The sequence below is a fragment of the Narcine bancroftii genome, chromosome 1 (genome assembly GCF_036971445.1).
Source record: "Narcine bancroftii isolate sNarBan1 chromosome 1, sNarBan1.hap1, whole genome shotgun sequence".
Lineage (NCBI taxonomy): Eukaryota > Metazoa > Chordata > Chondrichthyes > Torpediniformes > Narcinidae > Narcine > Narcine bancroftii.
Genome location: NC_091469.1, coordinates 402,530,484 through 402,556,631, shown reverse-complemented (window position 1 = coordinate 402,556,631; position 26,148 = coordinate 402,530,484). Strand labels below are relative to the sequence as shown.

The window sequence follows — 26,148 nt, the reverse complement described above, 5'->3', positions numbered from 1 at the left end:
CACAGCAGGTCTTATTCTTTGAAGTATGTCAACTCAGATTGTCTCTGTGGACAAAGAAACCAAGTGAAAAATTGCTCAGAAGGTCAATTTTTGACAATGACAAGAAAGACTGCTTTGAATGAAATTTTCTGGTCAGAAACCTTAGATCTGGAGTCATTGAGATGCAGAAAAGAGGATAGACGTGGAACTCAGGGCTCCAGGGAGAACCAATTTAATCAATCAAAACAGCCAGAAAAAAGATGGAGAAATGGAAGAAAAAGTGCCTGAAGGAAGAATAAACATTGAAAAAAATGGGAAAGAAGGAAATAAAATATTCAGAAAGATCCCAGTGCCATGAGAAGACCAGAAGCAGCGGGCTCATGGAAAAGAAAATGGTGGAGAATGCTCGAGGCATCCACAGGAAGAAAAGACACAGACAGACAAGTTCAAGGACATTGGGATGTGCCCGTCAGCAGGCCCAGGAAAGAGTGCAGGCAGCGGCGTGGGAGAAGCGGTTCTCACACTCTAAGATGAGCCCACAAGCAGTGTCAGGAGAGGGCTAGAAACGCTGGTGGTGGTATGGGAAGCAATGGAGAGATGGAGGAGGACGTGGGTGGACTTGGCCCTGCACCAAAAGTTGGGGAATGAACACAGGCAGCACCATGGAAGTGGCCCTGCCTACAACCCAAGGGAAGCCCTGTGAGCACCGGGGGCCACGTGGCAGCAGCAGGAGTGAGCTTAGCCTCGTGGAAGATTGGCTGTCTGACAGGGTGCAGCTCAGATGGGGAGGTGGAGATTGGCTGAAAGGATGCCCGGTGCTACGGGCCTAGCAGTGGAAGAAAGTGGAGAGGAGAGAGGGTGGGGACTTGAACCCCTCTATGAAAGACTTTAAGGAGGTGATGGAGGTGGTGGTGGAGGCCTCAGAAAATAAAAGATATCAACAGAAATGGGCGAAATCAGGAGGACTGTGGGGGAACTGCCTGGGAAGGTGACTGTGCAGAGGGTTGAGAGGGTGGAAAGGGTGGTTAGAAAATGATAGAGATGCCTGGATAAAGGACCAGGAAAATAAATGAGAAAAATTAGAAACTTTCAGCAGTAGAAACAATATAAAAATTGTAAGGGTAAAACAGGGGATTGAAGAGAAAGACCCCATCTTAATTTTCCCCCTGTTCTGGTTGTCAAACATAAAAGCTACCAAGTGTTGGTCTGCGACCAATGTAAAGCAGCTGCCCACCAGGTAGTACCTCCAATACCTTACTGCCTCCACTATGGCCTGGGCCTCTTTCTCCACTGCTGAGTGCATGGTTTCTGAGCCTTGCAGCGTTGGAGAAAAGAAAGCCATTGGGCGTCGCTCCTGGTTCAGGGTGGCTACATCTGAGGCATCGGTTTCCACCTGGAAGGGGAGTGTTTAGTTTACAACCCTTATGGTGATGCATGCCAAGTGGTCACGCAGGATGTTAAATGCCTGGACCACCTCACTGGGCAGAGGGAATTCTTTTGCTCTCATCAGTGGCCGGTCCCTGTCTGCGTATTGGGGTATCCACTGCACGTAATAGGCAAATAAACCCAGCTTTTTATGTGATTTGGGCGTAGTGGCGATGGGTAAGTCCATCAGGGCCTGCATGTGAGCTGGATCTGGTCCCATCTCCCTGTTCTGTACTACGTAACCCAACAAAGCCAGCTTCCTAGCCCTGAACACACAGTTGTCTTTGTTGTATGTCAGGTTGCGTTCTTTGGCTGCCTCTAGGAATCTCTTTAGGCTTGCATTGTGGTTGCTCACCGAGTGCCCGCAGATGGTAACATTGTCCAGGTATGGGAAAACAGCCTCCAGGTGGTAGTTATCCACCAGTCGGTCCATTTCCCTCTGGAGCAGTGATACCACATCAGTGACTCCGAACGGGAGTCGGAGGAACTGATAGAGCCGGCCATCGGCTTCAAACGCCGTATAGGCCTGGTTGCTCCCACTGATGGTGGTATGCAGCCTTGAGGTCAATAGTGGAGAAGACCTTATACTGGACTACTGTATTCACCATCTCACTAATCCGGGGGAGACGGCATGCTTCCAGCTGTGTGAAAACTTATTAATTGTCTGGTTGTAGTCGAACACTAAACATAGTTTCTCCCCCGTCTTTGCTATGACTACCTGGGCTTGCCGTGGGCTGTTGTTGGGTTCAATGATGCCCTCCTGCAGCAATCGGCATGTCCCTGATTTAATAAAAGCTCTGTCTCTTTGTGGCACAGTCTGGGGTGCGGTGGGTAAATAAGGGGAGGGCTCTATATTAAGGACCTATTGCGCACACCGCTTTTGGCACTGGAAGTCTAATCCCAACAGCACCGGGGCACAGAGCTGTTCCAGGACGAGCAGATGGAAATCCCTATACTCCCTCCCATTAATTTCTAGTGTCACCACACAGTACCCCTTTACTTTCACTGAGTGGTTGTTGGATGCTAGGAAAATCAACCTGTTGCTGTGGTATATGGGGAACCTGTGGTCTTTGGTTAATTTCATCTCTATGAAACTCTCCATACTACCGCTATCCAAAAGACATTTAAATTTCAACCCATTCAACCTCACGGAGACCATAGCCTCTGACAAATTCTGTGGACTCACCTGATTGATCCTGAGGGAAGCAGTGTGCACCCCTCAGTCTCCTCGTGGTCTCCATAGTAGTGGCGTTCCTCCTCTGGATCCCGGGTCCAAGATGACCGCTCCCACTGGGTGCACATGGCATTCCTTCCTGGCTGACCTGGGGAAGAAGCAGAGTTATCCCGCCGCCAATTTACATAACAATGGGTCTACGCACTTGCCCATGGGCTCCTGCAGACCTCGTTTTCTACATTTCGAAAAGTCCGCGTCTCTTGCCAGGCAGCGTGCCCGGGGGTGGGGGTTTTGGCCGCAGAACTGGCATCTATTATCGCATCCGGCTGAACCGCCATTGCTGCAGCCATTGACATCTCCACATTATCAGCCCGATCTTGGTGGGGTGCCAGTGAGTCTAGTAAGGTTGGAGTGGGGGGGCTTAGCAGTGTGGTTGGGGACGTATTCCCCAAGGATGTTTCTAGCTGTCTCCATTGCCTCTGCCACCCTCACAGCCTCTTCCAGGGACACCGTGCTTTATTCTAACAGCCGCTGGCGGAATTTGTTTGACCGGACCCCCGCCACCAGCATGTCCCTCATCAGGTCCTGTGCTATTTGCTGTGGGGTTCTAGTGCAGAAGTTGCATGCCCATGCTAGGGCTCTTACTGAGAGCATGAAATCCCAGAAGGACTCCCCTGGTTGCTGTCTTCTGGTCAGGAGACAGTGTCTCGCATGTACCTTGCCTCCCCCTTGGAGATAGTGGGACTGGAGCATGTCCATAGCCTCCCTGTATGAGGCGCAGTCCTGGAGTAACGTATATGGGTGGTCTCCCAGCTGGGCCACTAGCAGCATGATAAGGTCTTTCGAGTGCGCAGCCGGCCTCACCACACTAGCATAGATCAGGAAACAATGTCTCCAGTGGCTAAAGTGCATGTGTGTACCAGGGGCCCGTGGATCTAGTTCCAGGTGTTCTGGCCATAGTATAATTGAGAGGTGCTGCCGTTGATTCATTTCTAGGTGCCCTGATCACGCTGGGGCTGGGGACAGTTGCCTGCACTGATGGATGTGGGGCTCCCCGGGGGGAGCTTTACCTGGTAGGCATCCGCTAAGGGTCTGGCGTCCTCGTCCCCATGTTTGAGCCAGTCTCCACCATGTTTGGGGTGGCTTGCTTACATCTCAGCCTTGAAGGATTCATCCCCATCCTTGATCTCCTCCTCGTGCTTGGATGGGATTGCACAGGATGGGGGAGATCTTTGCTTGCTGGCCATATTTATGTGAATGGAATAAATTGTTGGAGGCTGTGCCAAAGGAAAACATAGGCACAATATTGTTTGGGGTAACACAGCTTTATTTCACTCACATAAATATCTAGTTGGATGCTAGCTGTGCTTACAGTGGTCCCGGGGAGGGGTGGGGGGGAAGAGGGAGAACACATGGTTGGGACTTCAGCTTTATACCATGGGCCCTTTGGGCCTGCTAGTGGTTGGATATCATTAGACCGGGTGCCGTGTCTCTAGGCCACCTGTTGGCCAAGTGATGCACCGCAGCATATCATCACAGAAGTGTTGAAGTATACAAATACTCTGGCCGCCACCCAGGAAGATCCCCAAGGGAGATAATTGGATGGAGGGCCAAAGATAAGAGGTGATCTGGCTGTAAATAATATAAATACAATATAATTAATGATTACTCTTTGTTTATTATGATGGTTAAAGTTTTAATGAAGAAAAGTAGGTTGGCAGCTTTGGGGTGGCCAAGGAGGCGGCAAGTTTTATGTGAGTGCTATAAGCATGCTCCAAGATGGCAGGGGATTTGGCATCAATGTTTTGAACAGAGATGTCGAGAATGGTAGGGGTAAATTGGGGGGAGAGAAGAAGGAGAGGGGCTTATTTGGGAATATAATACGCATTTTCTTGAATTGTTTGTTTTAGTTTTTTTTAAGTTTATTTTGTTTTTGTTTCAAGCACGGACATCTGTGCCATGAGTCGGCGGAAGACAAATGGGATGGAAGGTAAGTATCTGAGGACAAGGATGGAAAGGATACTAGAAAAGCTCTGTGGTAATGGATAAGACAATTAAATTCATAAGTTTTAATGTAAATGGGATAACAAAATGATAAAGAGAAAAAGAGGATTGGCATACCTTAAAAAATTCAGGCAGATATAATGTTTTTGCAGGAGACCCACCTTACAAAGCAAGAACATAAAAAGTTAAAGAGGGGGTGGGAAGGGCAGGTGTCAATGTCCTCCCTCAATTCCAGAGCCATCTTGATAGGGAAGGATGTTCCAGTGGTGGTCCGGGATGAGGTCGCTGACTTGGAGGGGAGATTCATGATGATGCATTGTCAAATATACTCAGAATCATGGACACTTAACAATACATATGCCTTGAATTTCGATTACAAAAAATAAAATTATGCAAGATATATTCTTGAAAGTATCTGAAAGGTGCAAGAATGTCTTGATTACAGGGGACTTCAAAATTTGTCTGGATCTGGTCATGGATAAATCAGCAAAGAAGATAACAAGGCTAAATCCACCCTGGCCATCATGAAAAAGTTGAATCTCAGATGTTTGGAGCAGGCTGAATCTAAGAGAAAGGGATTACTCTTTTTACTTGAGACAACATGATTCCTACACTAGAATTTATTTATTTTTGGTGTCATCCCAATTGGAATATAGGATAGTAGAAACTGAGTACATGGCTCAGCTACTGTCAGATCACTCATTCTTGACTTTACCCATCATAAAGCCAGATACAGGCTCTGTATGTTACATGAGTGTAGAAAGGGATTGTTCTGTTTGTTTACATTTTTATCTCTATGAAAATTTTTTTAAAAATTCCCAAAAAAACGTTAGATCGAGCATTGCATTTTGCTCCTTATGTAGCTCATAATTACCAATTTGGATAGAGGTCATGCACGTAAAGGGTCCAAAACAAAACATTTGAAAAAGCCAAAAGTTAGGTTCATGTATCTTTTTGCAGCAAAATTTGTGGAACAGCAAATGTGTAAGAAAAATCACATAATTAACAAAGCACAACTTCCATATCTTCATATACCATTTGCCAAGGTTAGTTAACAATACAATTAATCAAATTGGAACGATATGTTAATTTCTGTATTGAACTGCATGTTCATGCACACACAGTAAAAGATGTGTCAATTTATTGAATGCTACTCTATAAATCCGATAACGCACGGATGGCAGTCTCTTCAATCTGAGGCGCCTGCAAGCTCACACCAAGACACAAGAGAAACTTGTCCGTGAACTACTCTTTGCAGACGATGCCGCTTTAGTTGCCCATTCAGAGCCAGCTCTTCAGCGCTTGACATCCTGCTTTGCGGAAACTGCCAAAATGTTTGGCCTGGAAGTCAGCCTGAAGAAAACTGAGGTCCTCCATCAGCCAGCTCCCCATCATGACTACCAGCCCCCCCACATCTCCATCGGGCATACAAAACTCAAAACGGTCAACCAGTTTACCTATCTCGGCTGCACCATTTCATCAGATGCAAGGATCGACAATGGGATAGACAACAGACTCGCCAAGGCAAATAGCGCCTTTGGAAGACTACACAAAAGAGTCTGGAAAAACAACCAATTGAAAAACCTCACAAAGATAAGCGTATACAGAGCCGTTGTCATACCCACACTCCTGTTCGGCTCCGAATCATGGGTCCTCTACCGGCATCACCTACGGCTCCTAGAACGCTTCCACCAGCGTTGTCTCCGCTCCATCCTCAACATCCATTGGAGCGCTTTCATCCCTAACGTCGAAGTACTCAAGATGGCAGAGGTCGACAGCATCGAGTCCACGCTGCTGAAGATCCAGCTGCGCTGGGTGGGTCACGTCTCCAGAATGGAGGACCATCGCCTTCCCAAGATCGTGTTATATGGCGAGCTCTCCACTGGGCACCATGACAGAGGTGCACCAAAGAAAAGGTACAAGGACTGCCTAAAGAAATCTCTTGATGCCTGCCACATTGACCACCGCCAGTGGGCTGATATCGCCTCAAACCGTGCATCTTGGCGCCTCACAGTTTGGCGGGCAACAACCTCCTTTGAAGAAGACCGCAGAGCCCACCTCACTGACAAAAGGCAAAGGAGGAAAAACCCAACACCCAACCCCGACCAACCAATTTTCCCCTGCAGCCGCTGCAACCGTGTCTGCCTGTCCCGCATCGGACTTGTCAGCCACAAACGAGCCTGCAGCTGACGTGGACTTTTACCCCCTCCATAAATCTTCGTCCGTGAAGCCAAGCCAAAGAAAAAGAAGACACTATAAGTATAAAGTAAGTAATTCTCCTCATAGTGAAAAAAAAATCATGTTAAAATCTTGTGTTGCAGTCCACCAAATAAACAAGATCATCATTTCTTTCACAGATATTTGAATATTCAGGCATATCCAGACAGAATATTAAGTGTTACTTCCTGTTTCCTGCCTCTCCGCCGCCTACCTGCTCACCTCTTTATACTGGCTATCTCCTCTTTACACTCTCAGTTCTGATGCAGGGTCTTGATCAAAATGCTGTCTCTTTCTCTCAACAGTTGCTGCCTGACCCGTTGAGTTCCTCCAGCTGTTTGCGTTTGGCTCTGCTTTCACAGTGCTGACTTAAACTGCAATTATTTTAACATTCCCTATTCTTAGAGTTTCAAAGAAGTTACAGAAGTTCAAAGAGCTTTAATATTTCAGTGTTTTACCAGCTAGCAAAATAAAGCAAATTATTCCGAAAGGAACAAGTAAGGTTGGGTCTGAGGAAACAGATGATAAAAGGGATCCTACAGCTGTGCTTGGAGAAAAACCCCACGAGCATCACAGAAAAAGATAACCCCCAAAAAAACCCAAAGTTTGTACACAATTCTAAAAATACTGCTAAATCAGCAAAAAAATTAAATACATTTTAAAATATCCTTAGGAAATTGTACTGCAAAATTATTACAAACATTTATTTTTTTAGTTATCAAGGGGTGAGCAAAGGGGAGTTTAAAGGAGATGTCAGGACAAGCCTCTCTTAATGCAGAGAATGGTATGTAGGTGGAATAGAGTTCCAGAGTTAGTGGTGGAAGCAGATATGATAGTTTTTACGAGGCTTTTGGATAGATATGAATATGCAGTGAGTGGGGGATATACTTCAATATGCAAGTAGCAGAAATAGATGTACTATGGTTAGTAAAGGATTACTTAGTGTCGTACGAGAATGGGGGAAAAAAAGGTGGTGAACCATTGGTTTTAAACATTGATGAGAGCATCGTAATACTTAGCATTAGGAATACTCAAGGTACTTACAATGAATTGATTGATGTAAAATTAAACAGATCATTAAGCCAGTTGAAGTGTAAAACTAAATGAATAATAGCTAGTCTTCATTCATTACATTATGGTATTTAATGTTCAAGATAGACATGAAATAAGTTAGGATGATTCAGATCAGTGGTTCTCAACCTTTCAACCTTTTTTTTCCTACTTATATACCACCTTGTAATCCATTACTAACCAACGAGCACCTGTGCCATAGGTGCTCTGTGGTTAGTAAGGGTTTATATAAGGTAGCATGTGAATGGAAAAAAAAGGTTGAAAACTGCTGGATTATGCTCTCTGGTAAACTGTAAGGATAATGGGCTTGATTGTGTTTCTCTTCATCTGTTCTGTACAAATCCAGCAGAATGCAGTATGCATGTTAGTTTCTGTATGTCTTCCCTGGTAGAACATTATAGTGTGGAGATTAAGAATGAGCTGGAGGTCTGATGACAGTTTATTTTAAGATCCTAGCCCTCACACCCTATTGCACTTCTGTACTTAGAATAAGATCCGGATCACAAATGAATTAAGATGAGGGTCTTAATGAACTTAATCTCCAATCCTTTTGCATTTCAGGTAGGAAAGGTCAGTACCTGACAAGGAAGCTGCCTTCTCATGTAAGCATTGATTAAAGGCAACCATCTTCCCTCTAGTGGAACTTTTGTATCCTTATGGTGAGCAAGAAAATCCAAAGTCTTATATTTCTTTATCTGCCTTGTTCCTTGCAGTGCTTTTCTTTTACAACCTGATTCTTCCAGCTGAATCTGTTCATCATGATTTATCACCTGGAAGAAGCTGATTTGTAAAACTTCAAGATTATAATGTTAGTGAATGACCCTCCTCAGAAGCTGTCTTGAATGGATTCTAGACATAATCAGTGTTCTTAATTCATAGGTACTTATTGATGCTGCCCATTACACCCACCATTTGGCCTGCAATGACAAAGAAGTATATGGTAAGGTTCACACAACAGTGGATTTCTCAGCAAGGGTTGCACATGACAGCAGATCAAGTAAGTCAGCTAGAAGTCAGCTCTCTTCTGAAGGAACTTATTGTAAGCTGAGTTTTCATTATGCACTTCGAAAGACCAATAGTTTGTCAACAGACTTTTTAGCTAGCTGCATACCTTGCCCAAAAAGTAATAATTCAATCCCAGTCTCAAAATTATCCATTAGCAAAGCCATTCCATGTTTATTTCAGTTTTTTAAAAAGACTTAAAAACAGGTTGGAGAGGAGGTTGAGAGATGTATCACAGTCAGTTGGAAGATTATTCTTGTACTATTCAATTTAACCTTGTCAGTAGCTGATTTGACAACCTTTATTTTAGTTTTTCTTCCTTGCATTCTGGTTTAAAATGTGAGCAAGTTTTTTTTTTTAATTTAGCACCCTGAAATTGATTTCCTATCACTGCTTGTGTCCTAAAACTTAATTATCCAGATTTTGTTTTGAGATTGAGTTCAGAGAAAATTTACAAGGATTTTAATGGGTCCTGAAGAGTGTGTTAAAAAGTAAATAGGTTAAACTTTATTCCCTGGAGTATCAGAGCATGAGGGAAGATTTGATAGAAGTATACAAAATTATGAGGGTTAAATGCAAGCAGGTTTGGTGAGGCAAGAACTAAAGGACATGGGTTGAGGGTGAAAAGTGAAATGTTTAAGGGGAGTATTAGGGGAAGCTTCTTCATGCAGAGAGTGGTGAAAATGTAGAATGGGGTGCCAGCTGAAGTGGTGAATATGGGCTCAATTTTGACATTTAAAAAAAAATTTGGATAGTACATGGATGGGAGGCATATGGAGGGCAACAGGCCCAATACAGATCAATGGGATTTGGCAGAATAATAGTTTGGCACAGACCAATTGGACTGAAGGGCCTGTTTCTGTGTTATAGTGTTTTATGCTTCTATTCTTTTCTCTTATCTTTTTGGTTATACCTCATCTGACAAGCAGGATTTTGCTTTCACTCAACATTGTTGGTTGGATCTGTCGAATTACATTGTGTTTTCCAATTAATCAGTTGTTGAATCATGAATAATGATTTCTACAAATATTTCTGTTAATGTCAGGCTAACTTGAATGAAACTTCCCTTCTCCCTTACTGAGCAGCAGGGTTACATTTTCCACCTCTTAATCTATGGGGATGAAATGTAGAATTTAGACAATTCCACAAGATCCAAATCAATGATCCTATTACCGCAGACAATGAAAAGTTTGCTTCCTAAACATTGTTGGGTGTATTTTATGGATTTTGGGATGCTGATCACAGAAGGTTTTTTTTTCCCATCACATACTACTTTTTAGATATAATCTATTTTTGTGATTTCCTGACATATATTAAATCTACTTCAAACATACAAACCATGAAGTGTAGTGTCATTGAAAATTAATTTGCACTTGGACTTCTTCCCTGCTGATCTTGGTGCAGTCATTGAAGAACATGGTGAAAATATTTCACCAGGACATTTTGACCAAGGAAAAGTGATATCAGGGGAACTGGAATCGATCTATTTTTGGACACTGTCACAAGAGGCATCAGATGGTGAGTACAAACAAAAATCAGTGGCAAAACATGTTTAGGTCAGTTGAACATAACATAAACATAAACATAATTAAGCAATTGAACATGATAAATTCAATAAAAGTTAATTTAATGTTTCTTCAACTTCCTACACAATACAGCAATTCTGAAATTATCTTTGTGTTCATCTTGAAGTTGTCTATCATAATCCCCAATTTTTTTTTCAGGAAGCAAATCTTTTGAAAAAATATTGTTGTCCAGTGTTATCACTGCAGCCGGTTCTTAAAATTTCAGAATGTATCTGATGAGATAGAGACATTAGTGAATTGTTAAATCATTTTAAATGAATCATTTTTGTTGACCAGAGGTATAAAGGGAATGGGCAAAGGTAAGTTATTGTTGATAAACTAAAGAGAATACAAATTCTGGAAAACTGGAGCAACACAAAAAGCTGGAAGAACAGTGGGTCAGGCAGCATTCATGGAAGGCAATAGACAGTCATGTTTCAGGCTGTAACCCTCCATTAGGAATAATAAGAAAAAGGGCAAAAAACCTGAATAAAGAGTGAGGGATGAGCCGAGACATGTGCAATGAGTAAATACAGGTGGGAGGGGGAAGAAATGGGGGGAAGAAATGGGGGGGGGGAGAGTAAGAACTGAGGAGGTGATGGTAGAAAGAGGCAGAGGGTTGAGAAAGATAAACCCTGATAGGAGAAAAGAAGGGAAGTGGAAGAGAATTGGAGGAAGGATGGTGCGAGTGGCTGGCAGATAAAGACAATGGGTAAGAAGGTAAGAGATTGTAGTTAATCTACAATCATGGCTTTACTGAATGACATAACGGGCTCAATAGGTGTGATAGTACAGATCTATCACCAATGTACATAGTGTATATAGTTACTGTATCTAGACTGTGCTTACAGCGATTGGCTGAGAGCTAAGCCACACCTATTGTCTGGGCCTTAAAGGGTTGTGTCCCTAGCCAGGTCGGATCATTCCGGACTGGTCGGCCACCTGTGAAGAGCTCCTGTCTTTTGCTAATAAAAGCCTTGGTTTGGATCAACAAGTCTTTGATTCTTTCAACGAGCTCTACAATAGGTGAAATGACAAAATCTATTTCCAGAATAACACAAGAATCACAGATGCTAAAGTCTTGAGCAATTAAGATGAGCTGAAGGGACTCAACAGAACAGGAACCATCCATTGGAGAGAAATGGCAGTCAGTGATTCTGGTAGGGAGCATTTTACGTGACTGGGGTGGGAAGAAGAGATGTCAAGCATGAAAAGCAGTGAGGTGAAGTACTGAGAGGGGTCTGGAAATGATAGCTGCTGACAGCAGTCAGCAGTCAGCAGTTTATCATGTCTTTGCCCCTCCCCAGCCCTTCCTCCAATCCTAATCCATTCCTATGTTCCTGAATGTTTGGTCTCACTTATTTCACCAATATTTCCTTTGCGAATTCTGATAAAATCATTCTCAGTTGATACTTATATTTCCTTTTTGTTTCTTTGTACCTGCAAAGATGTACAATATTTCTTGAAGGAAAATAAACATTGCAATTGTTTCTAAACTAAAATCACTAAAAACAATTTCTTATGAATTGTAACTCATAACCTACTCTAATTTATGGTCCAGCATGGCATTTAGTGTATCAAAACTGCTTAATGTTATGAGACCTTTTCCACATGGACTGTAATGGTTCAAGGTGCCAGCTTACCAAGAATAACTATGGCTGGCCTTGATTGTGACAGTCACTCATCATGGCTGAAAGAGAGGAAAGAGGGTTTTGAAAAGCTTCTCATTATCTGAGAAACTGGGACCACCAGCGAATGATTACCTGCACTGATGGGCAATAAACGTAAATCCTATTATGATTTATTTCAGAAAGAATCACCTGCTGTGAGTATTCATCCATAAGGAGTGGTGTTCATGTTAAGGTTCTGTCAAAAAGATAATAATATGACTTAACAATATAAAGACAGCTGATTACATTCACTGCTGCAATAATGTTGTTGGATGAATGTTGGTGAAAACGTTTGATGATATTTCATTCTAACTGGGTACAGCATTTGAGAGGCTGACTGAGTTCAGGCTTACTCTAGTAGTGATACAGAAGCAAGATGAGGGTCACAGAAGTTCAGGTGGGTTATGGCCATTGGGAACATTATTGGCTGTAATGTGGTTTTCTGATGATTTTACTGGAGAATCCAAACTACAAGAATATAATCACGACTTGCACAGCTGAGATGAGTGCCCCCACTTATTAGAACTCCCATAATGAATGAGAATCATCTTGTCCCGGGTCCATTTCCTATTATTGTCAACTGACAGGAAAAACTTACAATTCAGCCTGCAATTAAAACAGCATTCAAACCTTGATCTGCTCTTTAATGGAGCATCTTTATATGTGTTCTGTTAAGCATGATAAAATATTCAAAGATCCAAATAGATACAGAACTTTTGCAATTTGGCTTAAAATTAAAATTTGAGTTATTTTGCAATAGTTTCAGTTTCTCAGTGGAAAATATTAATTCTAAGCAAGCCACTGTGAAGATGAAACATTAAATAAGTCATGGATGTGGTATCTACAAGCCCTATTCCTATGGGTAAAAGGGCACAACATTCATATACTCCTTAACTATATCAGCACTGCAGTGTTTTGTTTTAACCTTATCTATGTGAAATTTTTGCCACAGGAAAGAAAGCATCATGCCAGTTTTACTTTCCTTTTGCAAATCTAGAATTTGCTTGAAAGGAAACAATTATGTTCTCCATCAGATCTTCTCTCAAGCAATTCTTAATTCATTTGCTTTGTCACTTTTTCCTCATTTATTTAAATGCAACTTTGTAAAATGCTGAAAATATAAGCAGGGTGTGACAATGCACATGTTTGCAACAGCAAACCGGCCCTGATTCTCACGCATTTTCGGCAGGGCAGCCGTGGCAAGGATGGCTTCGCAGGGCCATCTCTTCCAGTCCAGCCTGGAAGGTCGTGTAAGTGCTTGCATCATTGGAACACAAGCACCGGGAAGTTAAAAGTGGGACCGAGGACGGACTTAAAGGCTGCAGCACGGAATTCAAAATAAAACAGTTGTGATATTCGAGCACACAGCCTGTTGTCTCAGTCTCTTTGCTGCGCTCACTCACAATTAGCTACATTGGTGACCCCAATGAGTATCCACGTCCTGAAGACTCAAAACAATGAAACAAGCAGCTGTAGGCACCGTTGCATTGAAGCTGCCAATTTTCTGGACCAATAGGCCCTGCACTTGGTTCAGCCAAGATGAGGTCCTGTTCCAGATCAAACAGATAACCTCCAATTCGATAAGATACTTCTACGTCATCAGCTCGCTCGGCCAGGATGCTGCCTCACGAGTCAATGACCTCATTCAGGTGCTGCCAGAGAAAGGCAAATACATGGCTCTGAAAAACCTCCTCATTAGCATTTATGGCCTCCCATGATGAGATCGAGCTTCCAGGGTCATGCACTTGGATGGCCTAGGTGATAGGATGCCCTCTCCCCTCATGGACGAGATGGTCACACTGGCGAAAGGGCATAAGTCTTGCCTCATGTTCAAGCAGGCATTTGTCGAGCAGATGCTCAAAGACATCAGACTCCTATTGGCTGATGTGGACTTCAGTAACCCGCGCAAGGTTGCAGCAGAGTGGATGTTCTCTACAGTTTGAAGTGCAAAGCCATATACTCGGTCAACCATGTTCATGGCCATCACCGAGGACAATGCCCAAATCCAGTTCACCATGTGAGCAGGCCCCACCCCGCCAGAAGATGGAGAGGTCCAATCCCAAATGGTGTTTCTACCACCAATATTGTGGGGCATCCACCTGCAAGGTCTGCCAGCCATGTTCGTTCCCGGGAAATAATGGGGCCAGCCCCCATTAGTGGCTGCAGCAGCTGGCTGAATGAATAGCCTTCTCCACATCTGGGACAGCATCTCAGGCCACAGGTTCCTCATGGACACAGGGGCAGAGATAAGTGTCATACCCCCTATGGCACTCGAGATGTGCACGAGACTCCATGGCTCTTCCCTATGAATGGCCAATAACACTGCCAACAGAACCTTTTGAAAAAGACAGATTCCTGTATGTTTTGATGGCACCACATTCCAATGGTCCTTCACGCTTGCTTCAGTGGAAAAAACCCTGCTAGGCATGGATTTTCTCTGGGTGCACTCCCTACTCCTCAACCTCCAGGGCAGATGACTAGTCCATGCTGAGACTTTCCACATGGTGCCCCTCGGCAAGTCCAATGAGCCTTCCACTTAACTCGCTTCCATTGAAACCCAACACGGCCAGTAAAGCCATGCCAAAGCACGGTGTCTAACACCACATTGCCACCACTGGCCCACCATGGCATTCATGTGCCTGCCACCTAGCACCAGACAAACTCAACCTCGCCAAGGAAGAGTTTAGGCGCATGGAGGAGCTGGGCATTGTCCATCGTTACGATAGCCCATGGGCCTCAACCCTCCACTTGGTGCCAAAGTCCCTGTGGCGATTACAGACATCTCAATGATGTAACAATGATGGACCTCTATCCATTCCCCCATATCCAGGAATTTGCAGCGAACCTCCATGGTGCAAAGCTTTTCTCCAAAGTCGACCTAATTCGAGGATACCATCAGATCACCATTCACCTGGATGACGTCCAAAAGACCGCTATCATCACCCCATTCATTCTGTTCGAGTTCCTATGCTTGATGTTTGGTTTACAAAATGCAGTGCAGACTTTTCAGTGCCTCATGGATGCAGTCGGCAGAGATTTGCCTTTTCTCTTTATCTACCTCGACGACATCCTGGTAGCCAGTAACTTGCCTGAGGAGAATGGCATGGAGTGCCAGATGGCCAAAGTCCAGCGGCACACCAAGCACCAACTCCAGCAGTTTGGCGCCATGACCCGAGGTTCCAACACATCCACGTTGACATAATTGGACTCCTGCCAGTCTCCAGGAGGTTGTGCTGCCTACTCACGGTGGTGGACAGATTCACTTGCTGGCCAGAGGCCATACCCATTCTGGATGCCTCCACAGAGACATGCACCAGAGCTTTCCTCATCACTGGAGTCTCCTGCTTTGGTGTTCTGGCACATGTTGCAACCGACCGGGGGGGAGGGGGGGTGGGGGGTGCAATTCACTTCCGTGCTGTGGACAGATTTTTTCATACTCCTGGGCACTCAGCTGCATCACACCCTCAAGCCAATGGACTAGTTGAATGCTTCCACCGCCATCTCAAATCGGCACTGATGGCATGCTTCAATAAGCTCAACTGGGTGGACAAACTGCCGTAGGTTCTCCTAGACATTTGCACTGTGTCCAAGGATGACTTCGGGGCCTCCTTGGTTGAACTAGTCTATGGAGAGACCATCACAGTGCCTGGCCAATTTCTCCCTCCAGCAACTAAAGATGATGCAGACACTGCCGTCATCCTCGAAAGGTTCTGTGACAAACTGGCCTCTATCGCACCACCCCCCATCATGACATGGTCAACTGTCCTACAACTACACCCCCAGACTTGACCACCTGTGATTATGAGTTCGTGCGCAGAGGTGCACACAGGACTCCACTTCAGCAACTTTACGAAAGTCCATACAGGGTGTTACGCTGGAATGCTTCAATGTTCACCTTTGGCATTGGGGGGAGGCGAGGAAGATTTATTCACACTGGACCGGTTAAAACCAGCTCATCTGGACTTGTCCCAGCCAGTACAGTATCCCCATCAGCGCATAGGGGTCAGCCTCACCCTCGATGCATCCAGAGACCATCGGTGCCAGTTTTCGGGTGGGGGGATTGTATGACGACACAAATGTTTCCAATGGCGAACCAGCCCTGCTTGTCACACAGATCTTGGGGCAGCCACGGAAAGGATGACGTCATGGGACTGTCTCTTCCAGTCTAGTCCCGAAGGTCGCGTACACGCTTGCATTACTGGAACACAAGTGCCAGGACATTAGGGGTGGAAACAAGGACAGGCTTAAAAGGCAGCAGCGCAGAATTTTTAAAAAAAGCAGTTGTGATACTCGAGCTCACAGCCTGTTGTCTCAGTCTCTTCACTGCGCTCGATCATAATATGCGACAAGGGTAGTTAAAAAAGAAAATCTGCAGATGCTGGGATCTAGTACAACACACGGAGGAGATACTTAGTATGTTACGCAGCATTATTAGGAAGTAAAAGGCAATAAAAATTTTGGGCCTGTGCCCAAAGTTTTCCTATCTGGGAAAAATAGGTTAAAAGTTCAGTTCAAAGTTCAGATATATTGTCGGAGTACATTCATGACACCACGTACAACCCTGAGATTATTTTGTCATGCAGGTGAGGCAGAATTACCACTTAGTTCAGAAAACTGCACAAGAAGATACATATGCTTTTAATCCCTTTTCTCTCCCATTCTCTAAAGGAAAGGTTATCTATTGTGAAAGGGATTAGTTGATTTTGCGTCAATAATAATTTTGGTAGTTGGTAATTTGTTTTTTACCTTTCTACGTGAATCTTCTTACAAATGTTGAGCAGATGGTGTCGTACTGGTGAACTTCTATATTGCACCAGTTTTTCATCCCACTTATAAAGTATATGTTCTGGTACCTTCTCCCCTATTTTATCTAGCTCTAACCTGGTCCAATCTGGTTTTTCCCTTGTTTGGTAAAAATCTGATAGATGTCTAATTATGCTGCTCTATAATAATACTTAAAGTTTGGTAGCTGTAAGCCCCCTTGTTTGTACCACTCTGTTAATTTATCTAGCACTATCCTCGGTTTCTCGCCTTTCCATAAGAATTTCCTTATTATTTTCTTTAGCTCATTGAAGAATTTCTCTGTTAAGGGAATTGGTAATGATTGAAATAGGTATTGTATCCTTGGGAAGATATTCATTTCAATGCAATTTACCCTTCCTATCAATGTTAGTGGTAAATCTTTCCAATGTTCTAAGTTGTTTTGTAATTTCTTCATTAATGGCTGATAATTTAATTTGTATCGATGGCCTAGATTATTATCTAGTCTAATACCTAGGTATTGGATTGCTTGTGTTTGCCATTTAAATTGTGATTCTTTCTTAAATTTTGTGAAATCCGCATTATTCATTGGCATCGCTTCACTTTTATTTGGGTTGATCTTGTACCCCGATATTTCTCCATATTCCTTCAATTTCTTATGTAATTATTTTATTGATGATTCTGCTTCTGTTAAGTATACTATGATGTTATCAGCAAATAGATTGATTTTATATTCCTTCTCTTTTATTTTTATCCCTTTTATTTTATTTTCTGTTCTTATCAGTTCTGCCAATGGTTCTATAGCTAAAGCGAACAGTGAGGGAGATAGTGGACATCCCTCCCTAGTTGACCTCCTTAATTTAAATTGGTTTGATATATATCCATTTACTGTCACCTTCGCCAGTGGTCACTTATATAATCCTTTAATCCAATTAATACATTTCTCCGGTAGGTTGAACCTCTGTAGTACTTTGAATAAATAATTCCATTCTACCATGTCAAGGGCTTTCTCTGCGTCTAAAACAACCAGCACTGTTGGCGTCTTATTTCATTGTACTGCATGGATTAAGTTAATGAATTTACAGACATTGTCGGTTGTTTGTCTTTTCTTAATAAATCCAGTTTTACTATTTTTGGTACACAGTCGGCCAATTTGTTTGCTAATAGTTTAGCTATTATCTTATAATCTGAGTTAAGTAGAGATATTGTTAGTGGATATTTCCCCATCTTTGGTATTACTGTAATTATTGCTGTTTTACATGAATCTGGCATGTTTTGTGTTTCTTCAATCTGGTTCATTACTTCCAGAAGAGGAGAAATTTATGTCTTTAAATGTTTTATAAAATTCTATTGGGAGTCCGTCCTCCCCAGGCGTTTTATTGTTCGGTAGTATTTTCAATATATCTTGTATTTCCTCTATTTCAAATGGTTTTATCAATTAGTTTTGCTCCTCTTCTTGCAATTTCGATAGTTCAATTTTAGCTAGAAACTCATCTATTTTGTCTTCTTTTCCTTCGTTCTCAGTTCGGTATAATTGCTCATAGAATTCCTTAAAGTTTTTATTGATCTCTGTTAGGTTATATGTAATTTGTTTGTCCTTTTTCCTTGATGCCAATACTGTTCTTTTAGTTTGTTCTGTTTTAAGCTGCCAAGCCAGTATTTTGTGCATTTTTCCTCCTAGCTTGTAATACTTCTGCTTTATATAATTTATTATCTTTTGAACAAATGAAGTACAAATATGGAATAAATCATGGTACAATGTTTGCATTACACCAACTGAAAACCTACTTAAAGGACAAATTGGGAAGCAGGCTGAGATTACCAGAAGGAAGCAGCTTGGAATATGTGATTACAGACACAATGATAATTAAAAGATTTATAACAAACATGTACATCAAGCTGCAAGAGAAAGAGAATGATGAAATAAGCTGTAAACCCAAACAAGAGTGGGAACAAGATCTAAACGTAAAGATAAAAAATGAAATATGGGAAAAGCTATGCTCCGGAACTATGAGAAATATAATAAACACGAGGTTATGCATGATACAATATAATTGGTTACACAGGCTATATATATATCATGCCCCAAAAGTTAAATAAACGGGACCCAACAGTATCAGATAGATGTTTTCGCTGTAAGAAGGAAACGGGAACAACAGTACATGCAATTTGGGCATGTGAGAAAGTGGAAAAGTTTTGGGAAGATCTAAATCAGGTATTAAATAAAATCAAAAAATCAACATATCAAAAAATCCAGAGATCTTTCTTCTAAGTAATATAAGAAGTAAAGAATTAGGCCTCAAACTAGATGAAGCACAAAAAATATGTATTATGATAGCCTTTGCTGTAGCAAAAAAATGTATTATGTCAACCTGGAAATTAGAAGAGAGCCTGAGAGTACAACAATGGTACATAGAAATGAATAAATGGATTCCATTGGAAAAAATAACATATAATTGAAAAAATAAAGTCACATTATTCGAACAAATTTGGGAACCGTACATGGAACACAATAGAGAGGGACTACCGCGGACCACCACCCCCTAAAATGATAGAATGCGAAGAAGACAAAATGAACTGACCTAGTGTGTAAAAGTAGATGACACAATTTTCTTGTTTATTTTCATTGTGTGATAACATTGTTTAATGAGCTTATTGTATTGTATATGTTGAACGTTTAATGGGGAGGGAGGGGTGGGAAGGAGGAAGGGAAGGGAGGGGGGGAAAAGGGGAGAAAATGACAGTGTGTACATTCAAGAGGGAAATGTTTGTATTTTGGTTAATATGGTTCATGGTGTGAAAAATAAAAAAAATATTAAAAAAAGAAGATACATAAGCATGTAAACAAATAAAGAAATGTAAATAAACTGGGAGAAAGAAAAGAATAAAGTGCAAAGGTAAGAGTTCTTAAAAGAGTCTCTCTTTGAGTTTGTTGTTGAGGAGTCTGACAGTGGAGGTGAAGCAGCTGTTCCTGAACCTGGTGGTGTGAGTCTTGTGGCATCCATACCTCTTTCCTAATGGTAGAAGAGAACATGTGCTGGATGATGTGGATCCTTGATTATTGCTGCTGCTCTCTGCTCGCTGCTCCCTGTCAATTTTCTCGATGGTGGGGACAATTTTGCCTGTGATGCCCTGGCCTGTGTTCACTACATATTGGTGTCCCCATACCAGACTGGATCATCCGAGACAGAGACTCATAAGAACACAAATTTTCTCACCCTTTCCATCTCTGCTCCCCAAATTATCACTGGATCGTACACCTCTGGCTTTCCCTTCCTGAAGTCAATTATCAGTACCTTGGTTTTGGTGACATTAGGTTGTTGTTGGTGCATCATTCAGCAAAATTTTCCATCTCCCTCCTGTAATCTGACTCATAGATCCTTTTTATACAACCCACTCCGTGGTATTGTCAGTGAATTTGTAAATGGTATTGTTGTAGGACCAAGCCACACAGTTAGAGCTGTATAGGAAGTAGAGCAGGGGGCTAAGAATGTACCCCATAGGAGTTGGTGGAGGAGAAGTTCTTACCAATCCTAACTGATTGTAGTCTGGAGGTGAAGAAATCCAAGATCCAATTACACAGAGGGGTGTTGAAGCCCAGGTCTTAGAGTTTGCTGATCAGGTTTGAGGGGATGATGGTGTTGAATGCCAAAATGTAGTCAATAAAGAGCATCTTGATTTATGTATCTTTGCTGTCCAGCTGTTTCGGGGCTTCCAGCCCTGTCTAAATAAAAATGCAGGGGCAGCGAGGAGGAAGAGAGGAGGAAGGGGAAGGAGGAAGAACACAGGTAAGATTTAATGGGTGGATACAGGTAGGAGGGTAGAAGAGGGAATAGTGATGGGTAACAAGGGTAGCTCTCTGATAGGAGAATGAAAGGGCAGGGGGTAGGGAAATGAGATAGAGGAGTAGGGAAAGATAAGGACCAGAGGAGGGAGTTAACAGAAATTGGAGGTCGATATTGATGCTGTCTCATTGGAGATTGGTGAGATGGAATAATAAAGTGTTTAAATGGCCTCAACCTGGAAGTTCATGAGGCCATGGACAGACATGTCAATGTAGCAATGGTGTGTGGAATTAAAGTAGTTGGCCACTGGAAGGTTCTCAATGCTGCAGCAGACATAGCAAAGGTACTTAACAAAATGACCTCCAAATCTGTGTTCCCTCTCCTCAATGTAGAGGAGGCTGCTTCGGGAGCACCTGATGTGGGAAATGATCCCGGTAGATCCAAATAAAAACACAAAATGCTGGAGAAACTCAGCAGTTCACACAGTGTCCTTTATGTAGCAAAGGAGAGATACATAACTGGCATTTCAGGCTTGAGCCCTTCATCAAAGTATGAGAAAATGTCAGGAAGTTCCAGAACAAAAAAGTGGGAGGGAAATTCCAGTGGATGTTGGTGAGGATGAGGGGGAATTCTATTTTGGTTGCATCTGGGGGATAGAGGGGGCCAGGGCAGATGGGAGGGAAATGGAGAGATGCTGGTAAGGACTGAGTTAATGGTGGTGGTGGAGGGAAAGCTATGTTTGTGGAAGATGGCAGACATTTCAGAAGCTCTGGACTGGAAGACCTCATCTTGGGAACAGGTGAGATGGAGACGAGAAATTGAGAGAAGCGAATGTAATCCTTGCAGGGGACAGGGTGTGTGGTTCAGGTAGTTGTGGGAGATGAAGGGTTTATAGTATATGTCAATGAAAAGCTTGTCTCCCGAGATGGAGACAGAGAGATCCAAGAAGGGGAGAGTGTTATTAGAGATGAACCAGATGAGTATGAGGTCGGGGTGGAAGTTGGATGTGAAGTGGATGAAGTTGACAAGCTTATCCCTGGTGCATGAGGCAGCCCCAATGTAGTCGTCTGTATACTGGAAGAAGAGTTGGATCTCTTTCCTGTGTAGGCTTACAGCATGGAAAGCCCACAAACAGCTAGATGTAGTTGGGACCCATGGTACCTTTAATTTGGAGGAAGTGAGATGAGTTGAATGAGAAGTTATTGAGAGTAAGGACAAGTTCTGCCAGGTGGAGGAGGGCGGTGGTAGAAGGTGACTGGTCAGGTCTTTGGTCCAGGAAGAAGCAAATTGCTTTTAGACCTTCTGTGTGGGTGATAGAGGTATAAAGGGATTGGATATCCATTGTGAAGATGAGGCATTCTGGTTCAGGAAATCTGAAGTCTTTGAGGAGATGGGGGGCATGTGAAGTGTCGCAGATGTAGGTGGGGAGGAACTGGAGTAGGGGAGAAAGGATAGAGTCAAGGTGGGATGAAATGAATTCAGTGGGGCAGGAGCAGCAGAAACAATTGGTCAATTTGGATGATTGGGATTGTGTATCTAGGGTCGGAGGTAGAAATTGGCAGTCTGGGGGTGGGAGAGAATGAAGTTGTTAGTCATGGAGGGGAAGTGATCAGAGATGATGAGGTGGAAGATGGTTTTGGAGATAGTGGCTTGATTGGTGGTGGGGTCCTGTGAGGGGTCAATAGGAGGAGGTGTCTGAGACCTGTCGACTGGCCTCAGCAAGGTAGAGATCAGTGTGCCAGACCACAACTGCCCCACCCTTATCTGAGGGTTTGACGGTGAGGTTGGGATTGTTGCAGAAAGAGTGGAGAGCAGAGTGCTCTGAGCAAGTGAGGTTGGAATATGAGAGGGGCATGGTAAAGTTGAGGCTGTTGATGTCTCAGCGGCAGTTGAAAATAAAAAGGTCCAGAGTGGGCAGCTGGCCAAGACGAGATGTCCAGGAGGAGGAGGAGGAAGGCTTCAAGCAGGAGAAATGATCTTGGGTGGGGGGGGGGATAGAGAGTCATAGTTATGGAAGTGGGCCTGGAGGCAGAGGCAACATTATGGCATGCGTGGAACTCATTGAGGTGTGGGCAGAGGGGGGAAAATGCGAGACCTCTACTGAGGACTGAGGGCTCTATCTTAGAGAGGATAAGGTCCAAGGGGATAGTTATGGAAGGTGTTGGGGTGAGGGGAGAGGAAGAGGGTTGGGGAGGTCTGAAGATGGAGGATGGAGGTGAGGGAGATTGGAGAGAGGAGGAGGGGGTTGGGGAGGTAAGAGGGACAGGGAAGGAGGGAGGGGGTAGGGGCGGTCAGAGAGGGTGGAAAGTGAGGGAGGGGTGGGGTTCAGAGGGGGAAGAAGGAGTTAGGGAGGGTAGCTAGAGGGGGGAAGAGATGAGGTCTCAGGGTTGGGATAGGGGAGGAGGGCATGGAGGGAGAGATTGGGTGGAGGGCTGTAGGAGGATAGGGAAGGAGCAGTGAGATTCTCTTGAAAGAATGAGATTTAGAGAAAAGGCAAAAATAGTTCTCATGGAAGAGTTGAAAGGTGTCATCGAATTGGGGATATAAAGGCAATAAAACAGAGAATAAGAGCCTACAAGTCCAGAATTAAATAATATGTCCCACAGTAGATAGTGGATAGCATGCTATATTGTAGTAAATGCTGGAAAAGTAATTGTATGTTTTATTTTTCTAAGGATATTAAGTGTTATGCATATGAATGTGAAAATAGAGCAATCAGGATGATCTCTACATTACTTGAAATGCTACTCACGCAAGACTCTAGACTACAATGACTTATTTTGTGCAAATTTATAGCAAAGGAAATTGAAGAACAATTAAATGGGAGGGTACAACTAAAATCTTGGGAGGTGTAAATGCTCTCAAAATAATTGTTGAACAGTGGGGAATGATTATATTTTTCAAAGTTATTTTATTTCTTAAAGGTATTGTTGCATGTTGGAACCAAATTGTTCTCCAGAGATTGTTTTTTTAAAAAGTTGAAATTTGAGGGAAATAAGTTCCATGAGAGATAAATTATCCCTTTTAATATCTTGTTGCATATTTTTTTCACACAAATGTTTCTTTTTTTTTGTCCATGAATGAATGAAAGCAAAAGCAAAGTGTTTATCTTTCATGTGTTGGCAAATTCCCAATCTTATTTCTCCTGGATGGGACATTCTATGTTTGTAACTGAAATGTGGGTTATAGCCAAACTACTACCACACACTGAAAGATGCAGATTAAATTTATTTGAATGGGAAAAAAAGATATGTTTAAATAATATTTACCTTTTTCCACTTTAGGCATTCATTGAAGTGAATATCTCCCTCATTAGGAACTAGTTCTGAAAAACAATTCAATGCCATGTCAGAATTACCATGAACGTTCTCAAAGACAATATACAGAGATCAGTGCAAGACTGCATTATCGGGATTGCATTTCTGCATTTTATCTTTATTAATACTTCCAATCCACCCACAACAGTAAGACCCATGTTTGATTTTTAGCTGTGGAAAATTATCAGGATATTGCAAAGAGCAGCATGCACTTTTGTAAATGGGAGGAGTATGAGACAGGTATAATCCTTTCTCCAGTAAAAAGAAGTTTACAATAGATGGCTGCATTTAGTCCCATTTACAGTAATTCGGTTTGACAAATTCAGCCTGTTCATTTAGGATCTCCTGTATCTCCTCTGCTTCCACCCACATCTTCCTTCCTTTATTCTTAAGAGACCCTAACTTCACTTTAATCATACTTCTGTTCTTCATATATGATTTTAAATTTCAGATTTATTGTCAAAATGCATACATCACGTCACATACAACCCTAAAAAAAAATTTCCTGCGAGGCAGAATTACTTTGAACGGGCAGTGCAAAAAAAAACAATCACATGTAAACAAATAAAGCAGTGTAAATAAACTGACTGTGATACAGAGAGGAAAAGAAAATCAATAAAGTACAAAAATAAGAGTCCTGAAATGAGTCCCTGATTAAGTTTATTGTTAAGGAGTCTGATGATGGAGGGATAGCAGCTGTTCCTGAACCTAGTGGTGCGAGTCATGCGGCATTTTTCCTGATGGTAGCAGTAGAACAGAGTGTGCACTGGTGGTGTGGATCTTTGATGATTGCTGCTAATCTAGTAGTGTTCCCTGTCAATGTTCTCGATAGTGGGAAGGTTTTGCCAGTAATGTCTTTGGCTGTGTCCATTGCCTTTTGCAGGGCTTTATGCTCAGGCATATTGGTGTCCAATAGCAGACCATGATGCAGCTGGTCAGCACCCTTTCCACTGCATAGAATACTTTAGGGCTTTCCTTAATCCTACTAGAACTTCCCATGCCCTCTTCCAGATCTCCTTTCATAAGTTCCTTCCTGGCTACCATATAATTTTCATGAGCTCTTCCAGACCTCTGCTTCTCAAACCCTTCCTTTTCCTTCTTCCTCTTAACTATTTGCCTTGCCTCTTTTGTCACCCACAGTTTCTTTATCCTACCATCTTTTATCCCTATCTCAGTGGGACAAACATTTCCAGAACCCCACACAAGTGGTCCCTAAACATCTTCCACATTACTTCTGTTCTTTTTCCTCAGATCATTTGTTTCCAATTTACTCTCTCAAGCTCCTGTCAAACCCCATCCTAATTAGCCATTCTCCAATTAAACACTTTGCCATTTTGTCTATTACCATGCAGAATCTCCAAAGTTAAAAATAAATAAATAAAGTGTGGGAACAATATCAAGAGACTGAGCTGTCCAAGTCCCTCCTCCAATCATGATTATTAAAGTCAAAGCTGCAAAAATTCCTTGATCTTATGAATGAACTCATTAAACTCCCCTTGACCATTTAATTTCTAAAGTGACTTTGTATGCCTAGATGGATATGATACATTTCTGTCTAGAGGATGGAAGTAATGGAGGAGCCGTAATGTATCTTCGTAACTGTGGGAAATAAAATGTGTAAGATTCAATGATAATGAGCTTTCAATTAATTTTGAAAAAACATTAAGTTTAGTCATGCAGCACAGTAACAGGCCCATTTAGCCCACGAGCCTGTGCCACCCAAATACACCCAAATGACTTACACCCTCAGTATGTTTTGAAGGGTGGGAGGGAACCAGATACCTGGATGAAACCCACGCAGACCATGGAAGAACTTACAAATTCCTTATGATCACCGTGGGTTTTGAACCCCGGTTCCCATCGCTGGCGTTGTATCAGTGTTGCTCTAACCACTACAATAAACGTGTCACCCTATTGTCATAATTATTGTACAATTCACAATTGCACCTCAATTCTTACATGCTGCAGCTGAACAGTCACATAGTTTACAAAAAAATCAACTACAAAAGTAACTATAAATCAATTACAATACTTGAATTATAAAGAGACTATAAATACAAAAAAGTAGAGGAGGCAATGTTGCCAATCTGCATCGATTGGGGACTGCTGCAGAGGAAGTCAAGGATCTAGTTGCAGAGGGATGGGTAGAATCCCAGATCCTTTAGTTTGCTCAAAGGT

At 42.6% G+C, this 26,148-nt stretch overlaps 1 long non-coding RNA gene across 1 annotated transcript in view; it reads right to left on the bottom strand.

Moving 5' to 3' along the window:
* Positions 1-10,557: 10,557 nt before the first annotated feature.
* LOC138753185 (uncharacterized) overlaps positions 10,558-26,148 on the bottom strand; it is a 91,215-nt gene continuing 75,624 nt past the window's right edge. Inside the window, exons 3-6 of the long non-coding RNA XR_011351022.1 lie at positions 23,923-23,978; positions 12,258-12,303; positions 12,081-12,127; positions 10,558-10,670 (exon numbers count right to left, since the gene is read on the bottom strand). This is a non-coding gene — a long non-coding RNA (uncharacterized lncRNA). The remainder of the gene's footprint in view (positions 10,671-12,080; positions 12,128-12,257; positions 12,304-23,922; positions 23,979-26,148) is intronic.